The sequence below is a fragment of the Siphateles boraxobius genome, unplaced genomic scaffold (assembly GCF_051911475.1).
Source record: "Siphateles boraxobius isolate OS27281-9 unplaced genomic scaffold, OSU_SipBor_1 51, whole genome shotgun sequence".
NCBI lineage: Eukaryota > Metazoa > Chordata > Actinopteri > Cypriniformes > Leuciscidae > Siphateles > Siphateles boraxobius.
The window spans coordinates 2,496,505-2,522,096 of NW_027509153.1; the positions used below are offsets into that span (position 1 = coordinate 2,496,505).

At 39.8% G+C, this 25,592-nt stretch overlaps 14 non-coding genes across 14 annotated transcripts; all 14 read right to left on the reverse strand.

Annotated features, from left to right (window-relative positions):
• Window positions 1-2,084: 2,084 nt before the first annotated feature.
• Window positions 2,085-2,173, reverse strand: trnar-ucu (transfer RNA arginine (anticodon UCU)). The gene is given in 2 exon segments: window positions 2,085-2,120; window positions 2,137-2,173. It is a non-coding gene; the product is annotated as a tRNA-Arg (tRNA).
• A 139-nt stretch (window positions 2,174-2,312) lies between these two features.
• Window positions 2,313-2,386, reverse strand: trnat-agu (transfer RNA threonine (anticodon AGU)). The gene has a single exon. It is a non-coding gene; the product is annotated as a tRNA-Thr (tRNA).
• An 836-nt stretch (window positions 2,387-3,222) lies between these two features.
• Window positions 3,223-3,296, reverse strand: trnat-cgu (transfer RNA threonine (anticodon CGU)). The gene has a single exon. It is a non-coding gene; the product is annotated as a tRNA-Thr (tRNA).
• A 6,974-nt stretch (window positions 3,297-10,270) lies between these two features.
• On the reverse strand, window positions 10,271-10,359 carry trnar-ucu (transfer RNA arginine (anticodon UCU)). Its single transcript is given in 2 exon segments — window positions 10,271-10,306; window positions 10,323-10,359. It is a non-coding gene; the product is annotated as a tRNA-Arg (tRNA).
• A 139-nt stretch (window positions 10,360-10,498) lies between these two features.
• On the reverse strand, window positions 10,499-10,572 carry trnat-agu (transfer RNA threonine (anticodon AGU)). The gene has a single exon. It is a non-coding gene; the product is annotated as a tRNA-Thr (tRNA).
• Window positions 10,573-12,199: 1,627 nt separating this feature from the next.
• Window positions 12,200-12,273, reverse strand: trnat-agu (transfer RNA threonine (anticodon AGU)). Its single transcript has one exon. It is a non-coding gene; the product is annotated as a tRNA-Thr (tRNA).
• Window positions 12,274-13,019: 746 nt separating this feature from the next.
• Window positions 13,020-13,093, reverse strand: trnat-cgu (transfer RNA threonine (anticodon CGU)). The gene has a single exon. It is a non-coding gene; the product is annotated as a tRNA-Thr (tRNA).
• Window positions 13,094-13,229: 136 nt separating this feature from the next.
• On the reverse strand, window positions 13,230-13,318 carry trnar-ucu (transfer RNA arginine (anticodon UCU)). The gene is given in 2 exon segments: window positions 13,230-13,265; window positions 13,282-13,318. It is a non-coding gene; the product is annotated as a tRNA-Arg (tRNA).
• A 5,964-nt stretch (window positions 13,319-19,282) lies between these two features.
• Window positions 19,283-19,371, reverse strand: trnar-ucu (transfer RNA arginine (anticodon UCU)). Its single transcript is given in 2 exon segments — window positions 19,283-19,318; window positions 19,335-19,371. It is a non-coding gene; the product is annotated as a tRNA-Arg (tRNA).
• Window positions 19,372-19,510: 139 nt separating this feature from the next.
• trnat-agu (transfer RNA threonine (anticodon AGU)) lies at window positions 19,511-19,584 on the reverse strand. The gene has a single exon. It is a non-coding gene; the product is annotated as a tRNA-Thr (tRNA).
• Window positions 19,585-21,217: 1,633 nt separating this feature from the next.
• On the reverse strand, window positions 21,218-21,291 carry trnat-agu (transfer RNA threonine (anticodon AGU)). The gene has a single exon. It is a non-coding gene; the product is annotated as a tRNA-Thr (tRNA).
• A 739-nt stretch (window positions 21,292-22,030) lies between these two features.
• trnat-cgu (transfer RNA threonine (anticodon CGU)) lies at window positions 22,031-22,104 on the reverse strand. The gene has a single exon. It is a non-coding gene; the product is annotated as a tRNA-Thr (tRNA).
• Window positions 22,105-22,240: 136 nt separating this feature from the next.
• trnar-ucu (transfer RNA arginine (anticodon UCU)) lies at window positions 22,241-22,329 on the reverse strand. Its single transcript is given in 2 exon segments — window positions 22,241-22,276; window positions 22,293-22,329. It is a non-coding gene; the product is annotated as a tRNA-Arg (tRNA).
• Window positions 22,330-22,468: 139 nt separating this feature from the next.
• Window positions 22,469-22,542, reverse strand: trnat-agu (transfer RNA threonine (anticodon AGU)). Its single transcript has one exon. It is a non-coding gene; the product is annotated as a tRNA-Thr (tRNA).
• Between the last annotated feature and the right edge of the window lie 3,050 nt (window positions 22,543-25,592).

The window sequence follows — 25,592 nt, forward strand, 5'->3', positions numbered from 1 at the left end:
ATAAGCTATATTCTCTATGGCAACAGATTATGCCTTTCATGTTTTTCTTTCTGATACATGCACCTAACACCTTCTTGCATTCTTCAATAGACCAAACTTTGTCTGGATCAATACCAAATTTCTTTGTCAAATCCAATCTAACTGACTCAGTCATTATGGAATCCATTTTCTCTCCTAACAATGACTTGAACTCACTGTCTGTCCATAAAGGGCTAGCTAGTCAATTTTTCTCAGTTGATGGAACTAGCCTAGCATTTCTTCTAACCATTTTGTGGATTTCTTTTGTTACCACACAATCAAAAAATAAACTTCTCTGATCAACAGAGGGTATACTTAACACAGATCAAATCTTGTTAAACTTCCTTGTTACCAACACATCACAAACTATTAGCATGTTACGCTAATCTTCCCTAAAAGAAAAATGCAAAGGATCTTTCACCTTCTTAACTTTTAGAGGATAAAACAAACAAAAACACTAAATCTTCTCTGATCAAAAGAGGCTACACTCGATAACACAGTTAACCTTCCTTACCCAGAGCAAAGGGTAACACAGAAAATATTAGCACGTTACGCTAATCTTCTCTAAAAGGAAATGCAAAGGATCTTTCACCTTCCTAACTTTAAGAGGATAAACACATCCCTGTTTGAACAGAGGTTCACCAATATTGACACGTAATGTTAACCTTCCCTAACTTTAGAGGATACCTTCTCTAGCAATGTAGAGGCTATACTTTCATCTTTAAAATAAACTTTTAAAGGGTAACTTTGTTAGCCAGACACTGCAGCTGTCTGATAACTGTTCTCTGACGGCGCAGAGATTTGTACTGGTCTTCAGTGGTTCTTTGAATAGAGTGAAACTCACTAAATCGTTGTTTGTACGGAAAGGATTCCGTCTGGAACTCAGCCAAAAAAAGTTTGTTCTTTGTTGAGCTTTGAAGTTTCAGGAGTCAGTTCTGGAACTCAGTCTTTGTTGAGTGGAGATTTCAGTTCTGGAACTCAGTCTTTGTTGAGTGGAGATTTCAGTTCTGGAACTCAGTCTTTGTTGAGTGGAGATTTCAGTTCTGTATTCAGGTAAGATTCTCTCTGGAATGCAGTCAGATCTTTGAGCTTGAATTCCAATCTGGATTCAGGTGAAGTTAATTATATCCGGGTCACGGCACCATCTGTAGTGATCTTTTTCTTTGTAGAAAAGTTAGAAGCTCAGACCAGGAGAGGGTGGAAGTTTTCCAAGCAGAAGTTCTTTATTGCTTGTCGGTAGCTGCAGTCATTCCAACATCGTCTAAATTAAAGTAACTTTACATGGTATATTATAGGCATTTTAAGAGGAGGGACTTCTGGAGGTGGAGATAAATTCAAACAAAGCATGCAAATGTAGTACGAACACACCCTACTCTGAGGGCATTACCAATCCAATGGAATCAGCATAACTATTCAAATGCTGATAGTGGCCAGGAACTCTGGTTCCAAGAGCCATCTCAGAGCCATTAAAGAAAGTCTCAGTGATCAGACTCATTTAACTTACAATGGAGAAAACAGGATTTGCCAGATTCTCTTGCTGGAAACTGTTTCACAGCTGATATCATTTACCATCCTAACCTGAAATGCTAACTTCAACAAACAGAACTTTCTCAGTTTATATATGATAGTATTAGAAGTTAGATTAAACCTTTTAATAAACTTGTATTCCTTCAAGGGACCAGGGAATATCTCAAGCCATTTATTTCTGGATCGAAACTCTCAGTACTCGTGTCTCAAATGTTTCGGGAACCTCTAGTTACGATACATCTAAATGCTGTTTCAGCTTGGAGAAATGGAAAGCGTGTTTTTTTTCTTCTTTTTTTTCTAGGTAGGTGGCCAACAATAGGTTGTTGCAGATTTTGGCCTAGGCCAGTGGATTTCAACCTATTCTTATTTAAATAGGTGACTTAAGTTAATTAGTAGAGTACTCTGTGATCTGAGTTGGGTGTGTCCAATAAGGGAAATAAGCAGAACGTGAAGGGTATGCTTCTGAAGTAGTTTGTGGATTCAAGTTTTAAGCATATGCTTGTCCAACACAAAGACATCTGAGCAAAAGAGGGTATGCACGACTCTGGTGGGACTCGAACCCACAACCTTTGAATATCTCCATTCACAATCTAGAAGTCCAATGCGCTATCCATTGCGCCACAGAGCCACAAATGACAAGCTTTAAGACGCTATTGCATGCACATCACTTCTTAGATTTCCACAGTTTGTGCAGATGCACACTGTTCAGCATGCAAAGATTTACATATGTAAAAGATTAAGTGAGCGGTGCCCACATCCACTGCCATAGGCACTGCTGGGATTCGAACCCAGGATCTCCTGTTTACTAGACAGGCGCTTTGACCAACTAAGCCACAGCGCCACTTGCTGAACCTTCTACAATGTGTTGCCATAAAAAGTCTAAAAGAGGTAGCAGGTCAGGAAAATAGCTGATTACATCATGAAAGAGGTTAGGGGATTATTTCCAAAACCCGAGGGGCATTCAGGGCTCTGTTGAAGAAAGAGGGAATATCTGAAACTCTCAATACGTGTTTCTGAAAGGTTTTTGGAACCTCCAGTTACAATACATCTAAACTCTGTCTCAGCTAGGAGAAATAGAAAGCAATCTCTGCTATGCTTTCAGCTGATCTGAAAGACAAAATCCAGAAAGCTTTTCATGAATTATATATTCATATTTGTAAAGACTGTTTTGAATACATCCAGAGGCTGGATCTCAACAATAGGAAGTAGCAGATTCTGGCCTAAGCCAGTGGTTTTCAAAACATTCTCGAAACCTCCCAGACGCTATACATTTTCGTTATTTACCTTATTTCAAAAGGGTTAATTGAGCTACTTAGTAGAGTAATCTATGATCTGACGTGGGTGTGTCCAATAAGGGAGATGAGCAGAATGTGAAGGGTAGGCTTCTGAAGTAGTTTGTGGACCCCAGTTTTAAACATATGTCTGACTCACAGAGACATCAGAGCAAAAGAGGCCACTGACTATTCTGGTGGGACTCAAAACCACAACCAGGGAATTTCTCCATTCGCATCCCAGAAGTCCAAAGTTCTATCCATTGTACCATAAAATGACACACTTCAGGGAAGTATTGCATGCGCAGCACTTCTTAGTTTTTCCAGTTTTGTGCAGGTAAACACAGTTCGTCATGCAAAGACTTTCATATGTGAAAAGGTTAAGCACTCCCATATCCTGTGCCAAAGGCACTGCTGGGATTTGAACCCATGATCTCCTGTTTACGAGACAGGCGCTTTGACCAACTAAGCAACAGCGCCAGTTATTGTCGCTGGTTCGATGCTTTTGTAGGCACACTGTTCAGCATGCAAAGATTTACATATGTAAAAGATTAAGTGAGCGGTGCCCACATCCTGTGGCATAGGCACTGCTGGGATTCGAATCCATGATCTTCTGTTTACTAGACAGGCGCTTTGACCAACTAAGCAACAGCGCCAGTTACTGTCGCTGGTTCGATGCTTTTGTATACAAAGTCTAAAAGAGGTAGCATGTCAGGAGAATAGCTGATTACATCATGAATAGGTCCCTTTGAAGTTACAGGATTATTTCCAAAACCTGAAAGGTGTGCAGGCTTCTGTTGAGGGATAAGGGTGTTGTGAACTTTTTCTTTGTAGAAAAGTTAGAAGCTCAGACCAGGAGACGGTGGAAGTTTTCCAAGCAGAAGTTCTTTATTGCTTGTCGGTAGCTGCAGTCATTCCAACATCGTCTAAATTAAAGTAACTTTACATGGTATATTATAGGCATTTTAAGAGGAGGGACTTCTGGAGGTGGAGACAAATTCAAACAAAGCATGCAAATGTAGTACGAACACACCCTACTCTGAGGGCATTACCAATCCAATGGAATCAGGATAACTATTCAAATGCTGATAGTGGCCAGGAACTCTGGTTCCAAGAGCCATTCCAGAGCCATTAAAGAAAGTCTCAGTGATCAGACTCATTTAACTTACAATGGAGAAAACAGGATTTGCCAGATTCTCTTGCTGGAAACTGTTTCACAGCTGATATCATTTACCATCCTAACCTGAAATTCTAACTTCAACAAACAGAACTTTCTCAGTTTATATATGATAGTATTAGAAGTTAGATTAAACCTTTTAATAAACTTGTATTCCTTCAATTCCCCCTTTGGGAGTTCTAAATTACTCCCACACTATATACAAATTTAAACAATTAAAAATTCATTCTTGCAACTTGTGATAGTTACAGGCACATAAGGCATGTTCTGTGTTTGTTTTTCTGTAATTGCATGTTGACACATAAACAAAACATGCAATTAGGATCCGTGAGTCTTTTCTGGTTGGAACTGTGATTTTCTCGTGATCAATCAAGTTTCTGAACCATGAAGAATTATCTTCAGTCATCTTGGTGTAATTTTGCTGAAAGATCAAGAATGTCTTGTTGGACCACCATGTTTGTGCACAAGTGAGTCCTGGAATGCAGTCATCTTCGGATGTGACATGCACACTTTCTTTCCAGCAAACAAGGCATTTGTGACATATTCATCAGCTCTAAGAATATGTTGTTTCTGGAGTCCGGACTTTGTGCGATCTTCATGATGTGTAGTAGTAGGACAATCTTGATCATGTCGATGTATGACTGAAGGTTTCGTAGTCTCTGCGTTGTGTATTTATTTTTTCTTTTTCTTTTCTCTATCCTTTTGTGATAGTTGGCTCGGGAGTGGGTCTAGTTGTTTCTTGAGGTTATGTCTTCATACGCAGACGAGGAGGTCGGTGCATATGGGTCTCGGTTCAGCCATCAAGTGTTATCTGCACAGAGGAAGAGAGAAAACAAAAGACAGGAGAGCAGTATTTGTTCAAACACTAGGGTTGTAAACTTTTCCGAGTCTGCTATTGTTGTTCCTTCTTCCCTATTTCTTAATTATGACACCTAAAGAACGCAGTGAGATGAGGATGGATTAATGGATGGGAAGGCCTATGAGGGATTCTTCACCGAAGGGTTGGCCTCCGACGCCTGTTGCAATCGGTTCTTTCCTCGGCTCCCCACTGGTTTGTGTCCTATGCTATCCCTGTTGGAGCAGGAACAACCTTACAGTGTGACACATGAGTCCAGGTTTTCTTTCCCTGACATAATACTGCAGCAGCTGTAATCAACATCACTTGATATGGTCCGTGCCACTTAGGCTCTAATGGTTTGTTTTTGAATGACTTTATCATAACCCATTGACCTGGGATGATAGTGTGTCCACCTTCTGGTGGAGTCTGCCAACACGACTCAACTCTCTCTCTGGCACTCTGTACTGCCTTTGTGAGGTTTTCACAGTAAGTGATCAGGGCATCTGAGGCAATGTGTACATCAGCATTTCTAAGATCAATCACACCTGGCATCTGCATTGGGCGTCCAGTAATAATCTCATGAGGGCTCAGTCCTACTGATCTGTTAGGTGAGGCTCTTATACTACACAGTACTGCTGGCAACGCTTCAACCCATGGTACTCCTTCCTGATGCATTTTGCTTAGCCTGATTTTGATTGTTCTGTTTGCACGTTCAACCTGACACCAAAATCATGAATTACCCCAAAAGCATATCTGGAATCTGTGTAGATATTAGCAACCGATCCTGAAGCTAGCGTGCATGCTCTTGTTAGGGCTACTAGTTCTGCAGCTTGAGCTGAAAAATGATCTGGAAGACGTCCTGAAGCTAACACTTCCGTGGTGGACGTTACTGCATAACCTGCTCGTCTGTTACCTTTTTCTTTTACTTCACTCATAGGTGTATATGTAAGCGTAACACAATCGTGAGTAATTTCTCCTTCATCCTCTAACAAAACTTCAGTCATAGCAGACAGCATACATGAGGACGGATTTGTGACAGGTGCACGCTGTAAGACAATATTTGGCATTATTGTGGACACTGCATGAGGGCTTTTTTTACGTTTACAGTCTGACCTAACACACTTAATGATGAAAGGTCTGTGCTGTAAAATAACATTTAAGGCTGTGAGTCTACTTAACTTGGTGTTCCCCAAAGGAAGGGTGAGACAGTCACTTTCCTTTTGTTCTATTAAACAAAAATAAGTCTTTCATCTTTGTTGGAAGTTACTGGGGAAATTAAGCACTCACAGCCCAAATGGTTAACACATCAACAAGCTGCCCAACGAGTTTAATGACGAGGGGACGGGGTGCTTCAGAGTAGCAAGCAGACTGAGTAGGAGCTGAGTAACATTGTTAACTTGTTTAAAGTTCTTTTTGTTTTTCCTACACTCCTTTCCCCAATGTCCATGTTTACCACAGTAATAACAACTGCTGCCCTCTCTCTTAGGACATTTGCGTTTCTGTTGATTCTCTGTGTTGACCTTAAAGGATGCTGCTGCAATTTTTACTCTTGCCTTGACATCAGAATCTGTTTCCCAAGTAGTTAACCTCTCCAAGTTGTTTTGTATGGTTCTAGTGGACCATGTTAAGTCTAAGAAAGGCAATGCTTTTCTATGTTCTGACAACAGACCATCAAACCATGTGCGAACTAGGGGACCATTATCTCCTAACACCTTCTCTGAAGTGTCAGCTATACCACTGTACGCTGCTGCTGACTGGCAAAATCTTTGAGTGTACTCACTAACAGTTTCACCCTTCTTCTGTAAACAACTAGTGATCTTCGACCAGTCAATTTTGGGTCCAACAATGTTCTTCAACGCTTTCAGAACTCCCTCTCTCAATTCATCTTTTCTGGCATGTTGTAGTTCAGAAGTAACAGCAGACTCAAAACTGTTGAATTCAGATTCAGTTAGAATTTGTGACATCAGCTGTGTGACTTCTGCCAACGACATGTCGTAAAGACGCATTTTACTGATCAATGCCCTTCTAAATTCAGAAAAATCTGTGCTTACTGAAGGTAAGCTTTGGGATAGTCTTTCTATGTCTCTAGGTCCGAGTGCTTTGGCAACAGTTTGGTTTTGGACAACAGAAGAGTTGGGAGGAACACTTTCAGTTCCCTCAATTCCCTGAGATCTTCTTGCAACACATACCTTTACTGAATCTACAGGCTTATCAGTCAGGATAAGTTTCATCTGACTGTTGGTCTTCTGAGTCACATTTGGTTGAGGCCTTGTTATGGCCCACCTTAGTGTGCATTTGTTTGTTCTGTTCTTTTAATTTATCAATACACCTAGTTTGTTCTTGTGCAATGGATAAGCTATATTCTCTATGGCAACAGATTATGCCTTTCATGTTTTTCTTTCTGATACATGCACCTAACACCTTCTTGCATTCTTCAATAGACCAAACTTTGTCTGGATCAATACCAAATTTCTTTGTCAAATCCAATCTAACTGACTCAGTCATTATGGAATCCATTTTCTCTCCTAACAATGACTTGAACTCACTGTCTGTCCATAAAGGGCTAGCTAGTCAATTTTTCTCAGTTGATGGAACTAGCCTAGCATTTCTTCTAACCATTTTGTGGATTTCTTTTGTTACCACACAATCAAAAAATAAACTTCTCTGATCAACAGAGGGTATACTTGTTAACACAGATCAAATCTTGTTAAACTTCCTTGTTACCAACACATCACAAACTATTAGCATGTTACGCTAATCTTCCCTAAAAGAAAAATGCAAAGGATCTTTCACCTTCTTAACTTTTAGAGGATAAAACAAACAAAAACACTAAATCTTCTCTGATCAAAAGAGGCTACACTCGATAACACAGTTAACCCTCTAGGCGCCACGGTCGAGTTTACTCGACAAGATCGCACATTGGATAAAACGGCCGATTTTTTTCAAATTGGGTGTCAAATTTCGTTCGACATCCCCTCCACTGGATGGCAGACATGTCATTCTTCACCCCCGACTCAAAAAAACGTAATGTTTCTATACAAAATGTTCGAGTTAGAGCGCATTGAATCAGTGCGATCAAAAGCGGAGCTAGTGTGCGAGTGAGCCATGTTATCAGAGCCTCTCGCCATCACAATCGCGGCGACAGTATTGTGGTGGAGACTTTGTCTAATACCACTGGGTATGTTAGACGAGGTCGAAGTGTTCATAGGACAGTTAGGAGGCAACGTGGAAGCAGGGTGAGGAGTCGCAATAACAATGAAAGTAGTCCGAGCTGTGCATACTCGGCGCGCGCGCGAGGCAGATCTGGCCGCGCTGCTCGTATCATCTCACTCATGATCTGTGCCTTGCCGTGGCGAGTGAGCGTTTGAACTAAACAGGTCTTGTCTACTTGTGTTTGTATGTCATATGAATAATATATATGTGCCCCATACATGGAATCAGAGTGCCTACTGTATTTAGTAAATGTATCTCTACAGCAAAAGTCCAACCACTACATGCATTCGGTTTGTTTCTACCATTTATTAGTAATGATTTACAGTTTGTTTAATACTTAATATATACCTGAGCATTCAGTATTGTGCAATATAGCATACAGAAGGTGATGGACATTTTGGCGGGAAAGAAGTGCTGCATTTTATAATTTAAACGTGACTTTTCATGAAAATTCTATAATCCAAGATTGCCGCCACCATATGACGTCATAATATGCAAATTAGATGGGAAAATGTAATCCCTACATAAACTTTGGGTCATCCTTAATATTTCTCTAATTTACAGAAAGTCTCTATCTTTTATCACTTTTAATATATAGACTTTTGAAATTAAGATGTCAAAATTGGACGTTTTAGGAAAAAACCTCTGGCGCCTAAAGGGTTAACCTTCCTTACCCAGAGCAAAGGGTAACACAGAAAATATTAGCACGTTACGCTAATCTTCTCTAAAAGGAAATGCAAAGGATCTTTCACCTTCCTAACTTTAAGAGGATAAACACATCCCTGTTTGAACAGAGGTTCACCAATATTGACACGTAATGTTAACCTTCCCTAACTTTAGAGGATACCTTCTCTAGCAATGTAGAGGCTATACTTTCATCTTTAAAATAAACTTTTAAAGGGTAACTTTGTTAGCCAGACACTGCAGCTGTCTGATAACTGTTCTCTGACGGCGCAGAGATTTGTACTGGTCTTCAGTGGTTCTTTGAATAGAGTGAAACTCACTAAATCGTTGTTTGTACGGAAAGGATTCTGTCTGGAACTCAGCCAAAAAAAGTTTGTTCTTTGTTGAGCTTTGAAGTTTCAGGAGTCAGTTCTGGAACTCAGTCTTTGTTGAGTGGAGATTTCAGTTCTGGAACTCAGTCTTTGTTGAGTGGAGATTTCAGTTCTGGAACTCAGTCTTTGTTGAGTGGAGATTTCAGTTCTGTATTCAGGTAAGATTCTCTCTGGAATGCAGTCAGATCTTTGAGCTTGAATTCCAATCTGGATTCAGGTGAAGTTAATTCTATCCGGGTCACGGCACCACCTGTAGTGATCTTTTTCTTTGTAGAAAAGTTAGAAGCTCAGACCAGGAGAGGGTGGAAGTTTTCCAAGCAGAAGTTCTTTATTGCTTGTCGGTAGCTGCAGTCATTCCAACATCGTCTAAATTAAAGTAACTTTACATGGTATATTATAGGCATTTTAAGAGGAGGGACTTCTGGAGGTGGAGATAAATTCAAACAAAGCATGCAAATGTAGTACGAACACACCCTACTCTGAGGGCATTACCAATCCAATGGAATCAGCATAACTATTCAAATGCTGATAGTGGCCAGGAACTCTGGTTCCAAGAGCCATCTCAGAGCCATTAAAGAAAGTCTCAGTGATCAGACTCATTTAACTTACAATGGAGAAAACAGGATTTGCCAGATTCTCTTGCTGGAAACTGTTTCACAGCTGATATCATTTACCATCCTAACCTGAAATGCTAACTTCAACAAACAGAACTTTCTCAGTTTATATATGATAGTATTAGAAGTTAGATTAAACCTTTTAATAAACTTGTATTCCTTCAAGGGACCAGGGAATATCTCAAGCCATTTATTTCTGGATCGAAACTCTCAGTACTCGTGTCTCAAATGTTTCGGGAACCTCTAGTTACGATACATCTAAATGCTGTTTCAGCTTGGAGAAATGGAAAGCGTGTTTTTTTTCTTCTTTTTTTTCTAGGTAGGTGGCCAACAATAGGTTGTTGCAGATTTTGGCCTAGGCCAGTGGATTTCAACCTATTCTTATTTAAATAGGTGACTTAAGTTAATTAGTAGAGTACTCTGTGATCTGAGTTGGGTGTGTCCAATAAGGGAAATAAGCAGAACGTGAAGGGTATGCTTCTGAAGTAGTTTGTGGATTCAAGTTTTAAGCATATGCTTGTCCAACACAAAGACATCTGAGCAAAAGAGGGTATGCACGACTCTGGTGGGACTCGAACCCACAACCTTTGAATATCTCCATTCACAATCTAGAAGTCCAATGCGCTATCCATTGCGCCACAGAGCCACAAAAGACAAGCTTTAAGACGCTATTGCATGCACATCACTTCTTAGATTTCCACATTTTGTGCAGATGCACACTGTTCAGCATGCAAAGATTTACATATGTAAAAGATTAAGTGAGCGGTGCCCACATCCACTGCCATAGGCACTGCTGGGATTCGAACCCAGGATCTCCTGTTTACTAGACAGGCGCTTTGACCAACTAAGCCACAGCGCCACTTGCTGAACCTTCTACAATGTGTTGCTATAAAAAGTCTAAAAGAGGTAGCAGGTCAGGAAAATAGCTGATTACATCATGAAAGAGGTTAGGGGATTATTTCCAAAACCCGAGGGGCATTCAGGGCTCTGTTGAAGAAAGAGGGAATATCTGAAACTCTCAATACGTGTTTCTGAAAGGTTTTTGGAACCTCCAGTTACAATACATCTAAACTCTGTCTCAGCTAGGAGAAATAGAAAGCAATCTCTGCTATGCTTTCAGCTGATCTGAAAGACAAAATCCAGAAAGCTTTTCATGAATTATATATTCATATTTGTAAAGACTGTTTTGAATACATCCAGAGGCTGGATCTCAACAATAGGAAGTAGCAGATTCTGGCCTAAGCCAGTGGTTTTCAAAACATTCTCGAAACCTCCCAGACGCTATACATTTTCGTTATTTACCTTATTTCAAAAGGGTTAATTGAGCTACTTAGTAGAGTACTCTATGATCTGACGTGGGTGTGTCCAATAAGGGAGATGAGCAGAATGTGAAGGGTAGGCTTCTGAAGTAGTTTGTGGACCCCAGTTTTAAACATATGTCTGACTCACAGAGACATCAGAGCAAAAGAGGCCACTGACTATTCTGGTGGGACTCAAAACCACAACCAGGTAATTTCTCCATTCGCATCCCAGAAGTCCAAAGTTCTATCCATTGTACCATAAAATGACACACTTCAGGGAAGTATTGCATGCGCAGCACTTCTTAGTTTTTCCAGTTTTGTGCAGGTAAACACAGTTCGTCATGCAAAGACTTTCCTATGTGAAAAGGTTAAGCACTCCCATATCCTGTGCCAAAGGCACTGCTGGGATTTGAACCCAGGATCTCCTGTTTACGAGACAGGCGCTTTGACCAGCTAAGCCACAGATCAGTGAAATTTGTTGGTAAAACAAGTCTAAAAGAGGTAGCACATCAGGAAAACAGCTGATCACATCATGAAAGAGGTCCCTTAGAGGTAAGAGGATTGTTTCCAAAACACGAGGGCCTTTCACGCCTCAAGGGAATGTCTGAACTCATTTAATTTTGGCTCTACACTCTCGATAGTCATGCCTAAAATGTTTCCTGAGCCTTCTTCTGATATGAAATGCCAAATCCAGAAAGTTATCCATGTATTATTCTTCATATATGTAAAGACTTTGTTTGTACAAATATCCATAGGCTTGACCATATCAATAGGTAGTAGCAGATTTCAGGCCTAAGCCAGGAGCTTGCAAACCATTCTTGAAGCGCATCTGCACCACATATATATATATATATTTTTTATTATCTCTCTCATTTAATACAGGTGAATCAAATAATTGATTGATAATTAACGTACTCGACGATCTGACTTGGGTGTGCTCAATAAGGAAAAGAAGAAAAATGTGTTGCGTTGGCTTCTGAAAAAGTTGGAAAACCCCAGCTTTAAGCAAATGTCAGTCTGGTAAAGACGTCTGTGCAAAGGGACACCATTCGTGACTCTGGTGGGACCCAAAAAACGACAACCTTTTTAAAACCTTCATTTGCACCCGAGAAGTCCAGATTGTCTTTCCTGCCAAGACTTTCACGTCAGAGAAGGTTAAATGACTACTCTTAGAAGCCACAGAATAGGCACTGCTGGGATTCGAACCCAGGATCTCCTGTTTACTAGACAGGCACTTTGACCAACTAAGCCACAGCGCCAGTTACTGTCACTGGTTCGATGCTTTTGTATACAAAGTCTAAAAGAGGTAGCATGTCAGGAGGATAGCTGATTACATCATGAATAGGTCCCTTTGAAGTTACAGGATTATTTCCAAAACCTGAAATGTGTGCAGGCTTCTGTTGAGGGACAAGGGAATATCTCAAGCCATTTATTTCTGGATCGAAACTCTCAGTACTCGTGTCTCAAATGTTTCGGGAACCTCCAGTTACGATACATCTAAATGCTGTTTCAGCTTGGAGAAATGGAAAGCGTGTTTTTTTTTCTTCTTTTCTTCTAGGTAGGTGGCCAACAATAGGTTGTTGCAGATTTTGGCCTAGGCCAGTGGATTTCAACCTATTCTTATTTAAATAGGTGACTTAAGTTAATTAGTAGAGTATTCTGTGATCTGAGTTGGGTGTGTCCAATAAGGGAAATAAGCAGAACGTGAAGGGTATGCTTCTGAAGTAGTTTGTGGATTCAAGTTTTAAGCATATGTCTGACTCACAGAGACATCAGAGCAAAAGAGGCCACTGACTATTCTGGTGGGACTCACAACCAGGGAATTTCTCCATTTGCATCCTAGAAGTCCAAAGTTGTATCCATTGTACCATAAAATGACACACTTCAGGGAAGTGTTGCATGCGCAGCACTTCTTAGTTTTTCCAGTTTTGTGCAGGTAAACACAGTTTGTCATGCAAAGACTTTCATATTGGAAAAGGTTAAGCACTCCCATATCCTGTGCCAAAGGCACTGCTGGGATTTGAACCCAGGATCTCCTGTTTACGAGACAGGCGCTTTGACCAGCTAAGCCACAGCGCCAGATACTGTGAAATTTGTTGGTAAAACAAGTCTAAAAGAGGTACCACATCAGGAAAACAGCTGATCACGTCATGAACGAGGTCCCTTAGAGGTAAGAGGATTGTTTCCAAAACATCTGAGCAATAGAGGGTATGCACGACTCTGGTGGGACTCGAACCCACAACCTTTGAATATCTCCATTCACAATCTAGAAGTCCAATGCGCTATCCATTGCGCCAAAGAGCCACAAAAGACAAACTTTAAGACGCTATTGCATGGACATCACTTCTTAGATTTCCACATTTTGCGCAGATGCACACTGTTCAGCATGCAAAGATTTACATATGTAAAAGATTAAGTGAGCGGTGCCCACATCCTGTGGCATAGGCACTGCTGAGATTCGAATCCATGATCTTCTGTTTACTAGACAGGCGCTTTGACCAACTAAGCAACAGCGCCAGTTACTGTCGCTGGTTCAATGCTTTTGTATACAAAGTCTAAAAGAGGTAGCATGTCAGGAGAATAGCTGATTACATCATGAATAGGTCCCTTTGAAGTTACAGGATTATTTCCAAAACCTGAAAGGTGTGCAGGTTCTTTGTAGAAAAGTTAGAAGCTCAGACCAGGAGACGGTGGAAGTTTTCCAAGCAGAAGTTCTTTATTGCTTGTCGGTAGCTGCAGTCATTCCAACATCGTCTAAATTAAAGTAACTTTACATGGTATATTATAGGCATTTTAAGAGGAGGGACTTCTGGAGGTGGAGACAAATTCAAACAAAGCATGCAAATGTAGTACGAACACACCCTACTCTGAGGGCATTACCAATCCAATGGAATCAGGATAACTATTCAAATGCTGATAGTGGCCAGGAACTCTGGTTCCAAGAGCCATCCCAGAGCCATTAAAGAAAGTCTCAGTGATCAGACTCATTTAACTTACAATGGAGAAAACAGGATTTGCCAGATTCTCTTGCTGGAAACTGTTTCACAGCTGATATCATTTACCATCCTAACCTGAAATTCTAACTTCAACAAACAGAACTTTCTCAGTTTATATATGATAGTATTAGAAGTTAGATTAAACCTTTTAATAAACTTGTATTCCTTCAATTCCCCCTTTGGGAGTTCTAAATTACTCCCACACTATATACAAATTTAAACAATTAAAAATTCATTCTTGCAACTTGTGATAGTTACAGGCACATAAGGCATGTTCTGTGTTTGTTTTTCTGTAATTGCATGTTGACACATAAACAAAACATGCAATTAGGGTCCGTGAGTCTTTTCTGGTTGGAACTGTGATTTTCTCGTGATCAATCAAGTTTCTGAACCATGAAGAATTATCTTCAGTCATCTTGGTGTAATTTTGCTGAAAGATCAAGAATGTCTTGTTGGACCACCATGTTTGTGCACAAGTGAGTCCTGGAATGCAGTCATCTTCGGATGTGACATGCACACTTTCTTTCCAGCAAACAAGGCATTTGTGACATATTCATCAGCTCTAAGAATATGTTGTTTCTGGAGTCCGGACTTTGTGCGATCTTCATGATGTGTAGTAGTAGGACAATCTTGATCATGTCGATGTATGACTGAAGGTTTCGTAGTCTCTGCGTTGTGTATTTATTTTTTCTTTTTCTTTTCTCTATCCTTTTGTGATAGTTGGCTCGGGAGTGGGTCTAGTTGTTTCTTGAGGTTATGTCTTCATACGCAGACGAGGAGGTCAGTGCATATGGGTCTCGGTTCAGCCATCAAGTGTTATCTGCACAGAGGAAGAGAGAAAACAAAAGACAGGAGAGCAGTATTTGTTCAAACACTAGGGTTGTAAACTTTTCCGAGTCTGCTATTGTTGTTCCTTCTTCCCTATTTCTTAATTATGACACCTAAAGAACGCAGTGAGATGAGGATGGATTAATGGATGGGAAGGCCTATGAGGGATTCTTCACCGAAGGGTTGGCCCCCGACGCCTGTTGCAATCGGTTCTTTCCTCGGCTCCCCACTGGTTTGTGTCCTATGCTATCCCTGTTGGAGCAGGAACAACCTTACAGTGTGACACATGAGTCCAGGTTTTCTTTCCCTGACATAATACTGCAGCAGCTGTAATCAACATCACTTGATATGGTCCGTGCCACTTAGGCTCTAATGGCTTGTTTTTGAATGACTTTATCATAACCCATTGACCTGGGATGATAGTGTGTCCACCTTCTGGTGGAGTCTGCCAACACGACTCAACTCTCTCTCTGGCACTCTGTACTGCCTTTGTGAGGTTTTCACAGTAAGTGATCAGGGCATCTGAGGCAATGTGTACATCAGCATTTCTAAGATCAATCACACCTGGCATCTGCATTGGGCGTCCAGTAATAATCTCATGAGGGCTCAGTCCTACTGATCTGTTAGGTGAGGCTCTTATACTACACAGTACTGCTGGCAACGCTTCAACCCATGGTACTCCTTCCTGATGCATTTTGCTTAGCCTGATTTTGATTGTTCTGTTTGCACGTTCAACCTGACACCAAAATCATGAATTACCCCAAAAGCATATCTGGAATCTGTGTAGATATTAGCAACCGATCCTGAAGCTAGCGTGCATGCTCTTGTTAGGGCTACTAGTTCTGCAGCTTGAGCTGAAAAATGATCTGGAAGACGTCCTGAAGCTAACACTTCCGTGGTGGACGTTACTGCATAACCTGCTCGTCTGTTACCTTTTTCTTTTACTTCACTCATAGGTGTATATGTAAGCGTAACACAATCGTGAGTAATTTCTCCTTCATCCTCTAACAAAACTTCAGTCATAGCAGACAGCATACATGAGGACGGATTTGTGACAGGTGCACGCTGTAAGACAATATTTGGCATTATTGTGGACACTGCATGAGGGCTTTTTTTACGTTTACAGTCTGACCTAACACACTTAATGATGAAAGGTCTGTGCTGTAAAATAACATTTAAGGCTGTGAGTCTACTTAACTTGGTGTTCCCCAAAGGAAGGGTGAGACAGTCACTTTCCTTTTGTTCTATTAAACAAAAATAAGTCTTTCATCTTTGTTTGAAGTTACTGGGGAAATTAAGCACTCACAGCCCAAATGGTTAACACATCAACAAGCTGCCCAACGAGTTTAATGACGAGGGGACGGGCTGCTTCAGAGTAGCAAGCAGACTGAGTAGGAGCTGAGTAACATTGTTAACTTGTTTAAAGTTCTTTTTGTTTTTCCTACACTCCTTTCCCCAATGTCCATGTTTACCACAGTAATAACAACTGCTGCCCTCTCTCTTAGGACATTTGCGTTTCTGTTGATTCTCTGTGTTGACCTTAAAGGATGCTGCTGCAATTTTTACTCTTGCCTTGACATCAGAATCTGTTTCCCAAGTAGTTAACCTCTCCAAGTTGTTTTGTATGGTTCTAGTGGACCATGTTAAGTCTAAGAAAGGCAATGCTTTTCTATGTTCTGACAACAGACCATCAAACCATGTGCGAACTAGGGGACCATTATCTTCTAACACCTTCTCTGAAGTGTCAGCTATACCACTGTACGCTGCTGCTGACTGGCAAAATCTTTGAGTGTACTCACTAACAGTTTCACCCTTCTTCTGTAAACAACTAGTGATCTTCGACCAGTCAATTTTGGGTCAAACAATGTTCTTCAACGCTTTCAGAACTCCCTCTCTCAATTCATCTTTTCTGGCATGTTGTAGTTCAGAAGTAACAGCAGACTCAAAACTGTTGAATTCAGATTCAGTTAGAATTTGTGACATCAGCTGTGTGACTTCTGCCAACGACATGTCGTAAAGACGCATTTTACTGATCAATGCCCTTCTAAATTCAGAAAAATCTGTGCGTACTGAAGGTAAGCTTTGGGATAGTCTTTCTATGTCTCTAGGTCCGAGTGCTTTGGCAACAGTTTGGTTTTGGACAACAGAAGAGTTGGGAGGAACACTTTCAGTTCCCTCAATTCCCTGAGATCTTCTTGCAACACATACCTTTACTGAATCTACAGGCTTATCAGTCAGGATAAGTTTCATCTGACTGTTGGTCTTCTGAGTCACATTTGGTTGAGGCCTTGTTATGGCCCACCTTAGTGTGCATTTGTTTGTTCTGTTCTTTTAATTTATCAATACACCTAGTTTGTTCTTGTGCAATGGATAAGCTATATTCTCTATGGCAACAGATTATGCCTTTCATGTTTTTCTTTCTGATACATGCACCTAACACCTTCTTGCATTCTTCAATAGACCAAACTTTGTCTGGATCAATACCAAATTTCTTTGTCAAATCCAATCTAACTGACTCAGTCATTATGGAATCCATTTTCTCTCCTAACAATGACTTGAACTCACTGTCTGTCCATAAAGGGCTAGCTAGTCAATTTTTCTCAGTTGATGGAACTAGCCTAGCATTTCTTCTAACCATTTTGTGGATTTCTTTTGTTACCACACAATCAAAAAATAAACTTCTCTGATCAACAGAGGGTATACTTAACACAGATCAAATCTTGTTAAACTTCCTTGTTACCAACACATCACAAACTATTAGCATGTTACGCTAATCTTCCCTAAAAGAAAAATGCAAAGGATCTTTCACCTTCTTAACTTTTAGAGGATAAAACAAACAAAAACACTAAATCTTCTCTGATCAAAAGAGGCTACACTCGATAACACAGTTAACCTTCCTTACCCAGAGCAAAGGGTAACACAGAAAATATTAGCACGTTACGCTAATCTTCTCTAAAAGGAAATGCAAAGGATCTTTCACCTTCCTAACTTTAAGAGGATAAACACATCCCTGTTTGAACAGAGGTTCACCAATATTGACACGTAATGTTAACCTTCCCTAACTTTAGAGGATACCTTCTCTAGCAATGTAGAGGCTATACTTTCATCTTTAAAATAAACTTTTAAAGGGTAACTTTGTTAGCCAGACACTGCAGCTGTCTGATAACTGTTCTCTGACGGCGCAGAGATTTGTACTGGTCTTCAGTGGTTCTTTGAATAGAGTGAAACTCACTAAATCGTTGTTTGTACGGAAAGGATTCCGTCTGGAACTCAGCCAAAAAAAGTTTGTTCTTTGTTGAGCTTTGAAGTTTCAGGAGTCAGTTCTGGAACTCAGTCTTTGTTGAGTGGAGATTTCAGTTCTGGAACTCAGTCTTTGTTGAGTGGAGATTTCAGTTCTGGAACTCAGTCTTTGTTGAGTGGAGATTTCAGTTCTGTATTCAGGTAAGATTCTCTCTGGAATGCAGTCAGATCTTTGAGCTTGAATTCCAATCTGGATTCAGGTGAAGTTAATTCTATCCGGGTCATGGCACCATCTGTAGTGATCTTTTTCTTTGTAGAAAAGTTAGAAGCTCAGACCAGGAGAGGGTGGAAGTTTTCCAAGCAGAAGTTCTTTATTGCTTGTCGGTAGCTGCAGTCATTCCAACATCGTCTAAATTAAAGTAACTTTACATGGTATATTATAGGCATTTTAAGAGGAGGGACTTCTGGAGGTGGAGATAAATTCAAACAAAGCATGCAAATGTAGTACGAACACACCCTACTCTGAGGGCATTACCAATCCAATGGAATCAGCATAACTATTCAAATGCTGATAGTGGCCAGGAACTCTGGTTCCAAGAGCCATCTCAGAGCCATTAAAGAAAGTCTCAGTGATCAGACTCATTTAACTTACAATGGAGAAAACAGGATTTGCCAGATTCTCTTGCTGGAAACTGTTTCACAGCTGATATCATTTACCATCCTAACCTGAAATGCTAACTTCAACAAACAGAACTTTCTCAGTTTATATATGATAGTATTAGAAGTTAGATTAAACCTTTTAATAAACTTGTATTCCTTCAAGGGACCAGGGAATATCTCAAGCCATTTATTTCTGGATCGAAACTCTCAGTACTCGTGTCTCAAATGTTTCGGGAACCTCTAGTTACGATACATCTAAATGCTGTTTCAGCTTGGAGAAATGGAAAGCGTGTTTTTTTTTCTTCTTTTTTTTCTAGGTAGGTGGCCAACAATAGGTTGTTGCAGATTTTGGCCTAGGCCAGTGGATTTCAACCTATTCTTATTTAAATAGGTGACTTAAGTTAATTAGTAGAGTACTCTGTGATCTGAGTTGGGTGTGTCAAATAAGGGAAATAAGCAGAACGTGAAGGGTATGCTTCTGAAGTAGTTTGTGGATTCAAGTTTTAAGCATACACAAAGACATCTGAGCAAAAGAGGGTATGCACGACTCTGGTGGGACTCGAACCCACAACCTTTGAATATCTCCATTCACAATCTAGAAGTCCAATGCGCTATCCATTGCGCCACAGAGCCACAAAAGACAAGCTTTAAGACGCTATTGCATTCACATCACTTCTTAGATTTCCACATTTTGTGCAGATGCACACTGTTCAGCATGCAAAGATTTACATATGTAAAAGATTAAGTGAGCGGTGCCCACATCCACTGCCATAGGCACTGCTGGGATTCGAACCCAGGATCTCCTGTTTACTAGACAGGCGCTTTGACCAACTAAGCCACAGCGCCACTTGCTGAACCTTCTACAATGTGTTGCTATAAAAAGTCTAAAAGAGGTAGCAGGTCAGGAAAATAGCTGATTACATCATGAAAGAGGTTAGGGGATTATTTCCAAAACCCGAGGGGCATTCAGGGCTCTGTTGAAGAAAGAGGGAATATCTGAAACTCTCAATACGTGTTTCTGAAAGGTTTTTGGAACCTCCAGTTACAATACATCTAAACTCTGTCTCAGCTAGGAGAAATGGAAAGCAATCTCTGCTATGCTTTCAGCTGATCTGAAAGACAAAATCCAGAAAGCTTTTCATGAATTATATATTCATATTTGTAAAGACTGTTTTGAATACATCCAGAGGCTGGATCTCAACAATAGGAAGTAGCAGATTCTGGCCTAAGCCAGTGGTTTTCAAAACATTCTCGAAACCTCCCAGACGCTATACAATTTCGTTATTTACCTTATTTCAAAAGGGTTAATTGAGCTACTTAGTAGAGTACTATATGATCTGACGTGGGTGTGTCCAATAAGGGAGATGAGCAGAATGTGAAGGGTAGGCTTCTGAAGTAGTTTGTGGACCCCAGTTTTAAACATATGTCTGACTCACAGAGACATCAGAGCAAAAAAGGCCACTGACTATTCTGGTGGGACTCAAAACCACAACCAGGGAATTTCTCCATTCGCATCCCAGAAGTCCAAAGTTCTATCCATTGTACCATAAAATGACACACTTCAGGGAAGTATTGCATGCGCAGCACTTCTTAGTTTTTCCAGTTTTGTGCAGGTAAACACAGTTCGTCATGCAAAGACTTTCATATGTGAAAAGGTTAAGCACTCCCATATCCTGTGCCAAAGGCACTGCTGGGATTTGAACCCAGGATCTCCTGTTTACGAGACAGGCGCTTTGACCAGCTAAGCCACAGATCAGTGAAATTTGTTGGTAAAACAAGTCTAAAAGAGGTAGCACATCAGGAAAACAGCTGATCACGTCATGAAAGAGGTCCCTTAGAGGTAAGAGGATTGTTTCCAAAACACGAGGGCCTTTCACGCCTCAAGGGAATGTCTGAACTCATTTAATTTTGGCTCTACACTCTCGATAGTCATGCCTGAAATGTTTCCTGAGCCTTCTTCTGATATGAAATGCCAAATCCAGAAAGTTATCCATGTATTATTCTTCATATATGTAAAGACTTTGTTTGTACAAATATCCATAGGCTTGACCATACCAATAGGTAGTAGCAGATTTCAGGCCTAAGCCAGGAGCTTGCAAACCATTCTTGAAGCGCATCTGCACCACATATATATATATATATATATTATTATCTCTCTCATTTAATACAGGTGAATCAAATAATTGATTGATAATTAACGTACTCGACGATCTGACTTGGGTGTGCTCAATAAGGAAAAGAAGAAAAATGTGTTGCGTTGGCTTCTGAAAAAGTTGGAAAACCCCAGCTTTAAGCAAATGTCAGTCTGGTAAAGACGTCTGTGCAAAGGGACACCATTCGTGACTCTGGTGGGACCCAAAAAACGACAACCTTTTTAAAACCTTCATTTGCACCCGAGAAGTCCAGATTGTCTTTCCTGCCAAGACTTTCACGTCAGAGAAGGAGAAGGTTAAATGACTACTCTTAGTACCAACCGATTAGGCACTACTGGGATTCGAACCCAGGATCTCCTGTTTACTAGACAGGCGCTTTGACCAACTAAGCCACAGCGCCAGTTACTGTCACTGGTTCGATGCTTTTGTATACAAAGTCTAAAAGAGGTAGCATGTCAGGAGAATAGCTGATTACATCATGAATAGGTCCCTTTGAAGTTGCAGGATTATTTCCAAAACCTGAAATGTGTGCAGGCTTCTGTTGAGGGACAAGGGAATATCTCAAGCCATTTATTTCTGGATCGAAACTCTCAGTACTCGTGTCTCAAATGTTTCGGGAACCTCCAGTTACGATACATCTAAATGCTGTTTCAGCTTGGAGAAATGGAAAGCGTGTTTTTTTTTCTTCTTTTTCTTCTAGGTAGGTGGCCAACAATAGGTTGTTGCAGATTTTGGCCTAGGCCAGTGGATTTCAACCTATTCTTATTTAAATAGGTGACTTAAGTTAATTAGTAGAGTACTCTGTGATCTGAGTTGGGTGTGTCCAAAGAGGGAAATAAGCAGAACGTGAAGGGTATGCTTCTGAAGTAGTTTGTGGATTCAAGTTTTAAGCATATGTCTGACTCACAGAGACATCAGAGCAAAAGAGGCCACTGACTATTCTGGTGGGACTCACAACCAGGGAATTTCTCCATTCGCATGCTAGAAGTCCAAAGTTCTATCCATTGTACCATAAAATGACACACTTCAGGGAAGTATTGCATGCGCAGCACTTCTTAGTTTTTCCAGTTTTGTGCAGGTAAACACAGTTCGTCATGCAAAGACTTTCATATGTGAAAAGGTTATATATCCTGTGCCAAAGGCACTGCTGGGATTTGAACCCAGGATCTCCTGTTTACGAGACAGGCGCTTTGACCAGCTAAGCCACAGCGCCAGATACTGTGAAATTTGTTGGTAAAACAAGTCTAAAAGAGGTACCACATCAGGAAAACAGCTGATCACGTCATGAACGAGGTCTCTTAGAGGTAAGAGGATTGTTTCCAAAACATCTGAGCAATAGAGGGTATGCACGACTCTGGTGGGACTCGAACCCACAACCTTTGAATATCTCCATTCACAATCTAGAAGTCCAATGCGCTATCCATTGCGCCACAGAGCCACAAAAGACAAACTTTAAGACGCTATTCCATGCACATCACTTCTTAGATTTCCACATTTTGCGCAGATGCACACTTTTCAGCATGCAAAGATTTACATATGTAAAAGATTAAGTGAGCGGTGCCCACATCCTGTGGCATAGGCACTGCTGGGATTCGAATCCATGATCTCCTGTTTACTAGACAGGCGCTTTGACCAACTAAGCAACAGCGCCAGTTACTGTCGCTGGTTCGATGCTTTTGTATACAAAGTCTAAAAGAGGTAGCATGTCAGGAGAATAGCTGATTACATCATGAATAGGTCCCTTTGAAGTTACAGGATTATTTCCAAAACCTGAAAGGTGTGCAGGCTTCTGTTGAGGGATAAGGGTGTTGTGAACTTTTTCTTTGTAGAAAAGTTAGAAGCTCAGACCAGGAGACGGTGGAAGTTTTCCAAGCAGAAGTTCTTTATTGCTTGTCGGTAGCTGCAGTCATTCCAACATCGTCTAAATTAAAGTAACTTTACATGGTATATTATAGGCATTTTAGGAGGAGGGACTTCTGGAGGTGGAGACAAATTCAAACAAAGCATGCAAATGTAGTACGAACACACCCTACTCTGAGGGCATTACCAATCCAAGCTGATAGTGGCCAATGTTGTGGTTTTCAATCTTTCTGAAAAATAACTTCGCAGAGATCTTTGATGCCAGAAATAATTAGACTTTATTTTCGAACGCCGTCCCGTGCCATAGAACGGCGCTCTAACGCTCTCTGGCCCTCTGGCCTTCCAGTGCGCTCCCGAGTACATTTTGGTTCAGAGTTATATACATACTTCTTCTTCCAAAGAAGGTAACACACCCTATAGATAGTTTTGGGTAAAGGTCTTTTACCATGTGACTTCTCAGAATAGAATTTTCTGCAGCAAACAACATTCCATTCAAGGTCTTTCACATACACAGAGGAAATCCAAAGTCACAGACAGAAGAAATAATTGTGTCCAAATATATAGCAAAATTACTTGTTTTCTAAATAATAAAATCTTCTACATTCCCTCCTCTGAGGCTTATCTAAGCCTCACTTTCACTAGTTTTTTTCCAGAGTGTAGTTTCAAAATCCAGCTCCCTCAGTTATGCTACTTAGTGACTCAACTGAGTCACTCATTCTCCTTTTCAATTACTGGATTAAGCCACCACACTCCGGAGGAGCACTCGAGCCAAACATCTTCTTCCATACATTTTATTTCTTTTAGTTGTTCTTTCTTTTTTGTTTAATGGAAAAAGTAAAAGAATCGAGGTCTCCTAGTCAGACAAACTGAAACATTGTTATAAGTGTGTGTATACCTTTGTTCTTGCATTGCATGTTATTGTCACAGTTATGTAGAGTATATCAAACATAAAAGTCTCTTATACTATTGAAAGTTTTCTTGCGGTGTAGATATCCTCTAGGGTCTGGCTCATCAATCATCTTCTTCATCCTCAATTCCTCATTTAATGGAATCAACATCCAGGGTTTGTAAATATCAATTTGGTTGCCCTCTCAAATTAGTTTTCATTATCTTTTTTCCGCATTTTCGTTCGTTTAACCGTGGTTTTCCAACTAGTGATCTTAATATACAAAGTATACAACAGAATAATAACCCACTTTTAATACTGCATTTCCAAAAACATCTCTAATTGAGAAAATCATAATTTTCCAAACTTTTCATTAAGTTTTCCTTAACTTTTGCTCTTAAGTTTTTCTTGACTCAATCGCTAAATTTTCCTCCCTGCACAATATTATTTAGTAAAAGTGCAACACTGATCACCAAACATAAGTCATTCTACTTTTTTCACATAATTGTTTTTCTCCTAATGCAGACAAAGCATTATAATAAATATCTTCTTATCATAGTAGTTTAATTAATTTATTATGCATTTTTGTTCTACTTGATCCATATGACTATTAATTCAAAATATGGCTGGGTAAACATAACTCTCTCATTTTTATCACTTCTTATGAGAGAATATAATTTCTTAAATTCGAAGAATCCATCTTTTAGTCAGTCAATTTTAGTGAACAGAACACTTTACACATCTAATAAATTGCAATACATTTCGCTTACTGTCTATTTTATTACCAAATTTAAACAATAAATTCCAATTTGACCTTTTTAATCTCGCATGTTGCTTCCTATTCTCATTGTAGCTCCTCAGTTCAAGACTAAACTGAATACATTTTCTTCTTTTCTACTAATTTCTAAATAAGCTATCATGAATAAACTAATTATGTCTCATGTAATCACTCTAACTAAGAAAGCTTCAGAGCAATGTTACATTTATCTCATAAAAGTCATTCAATAAACTCATTAGACAATTAGAAAAATAACTCTAGAAAATAACTTTTTGCACTATCTTACATATTCCTTATATGTACATTTCTTTTTCTTTATATCTAACAATCCAAAAGTTTTTCTATCAACCTTTTAAACCATTAGCATTATAACTTAATCATTATTAAAACTTCCTTGTGTTCGTATGCAACTTATTTTTAATCTTCAATACTTCTGTTTAGTTGACATATAATCTGATCTTATTTCTGATAGACTTCCAATCTAAGGATTACTTCTCTGTCAGAGATTTAATTTCTGTTCCTGCCCTCCTCTGCTGATTTCATTGCTTTTACCCATCTATATCATGTCCACATAATCCATTACCAAGTGTTTTAATAGTTCTTCTGGTATACTGACATATGGCCTATTTTTGTCGCTGTTCTTTTCTTAACTTTGTTTTTGCCACAAATTTCACAAAACTTTGCAAAAATGCCTTTTAATTTAAAATGCCTTTAATTTTAACTTTATTTTAAATTTTAATTCCCTTACCTTACTCCCCCCTTTGCGCACTGGTTTAAAACCATTGCGCATCGGGACTGAGAATATTCAAAAGTATTCATTGGTTCAACAATCTGTCCTTCATGTGAATGCCAAATATCTATTTTTGACCCCCCTCTGGTGCCATTTAGATTGTTCACAAGGGCCTGTTAGTTTTTGGATTTCAATAACTTCCTCTAAGTCTATAAACTTTCTATCGAGCACTACTTGTAATATAATCAATTACATATTGAATCAAATCTTATAAATTCAATTTTGACATTGAATATTTGTTAATACCCAGTGTTAATACTTGCTTTAATTTCAACTGTAGCCTTAAATAGCCATTCCAAGATGGCGCCGCGGATGGCTGCCTCGGTGTGGAGCTCTCCAGCTATTGTGTTGTTTTTGTTCGTTTGTTCTGCGTTTAGTCATTCTTTT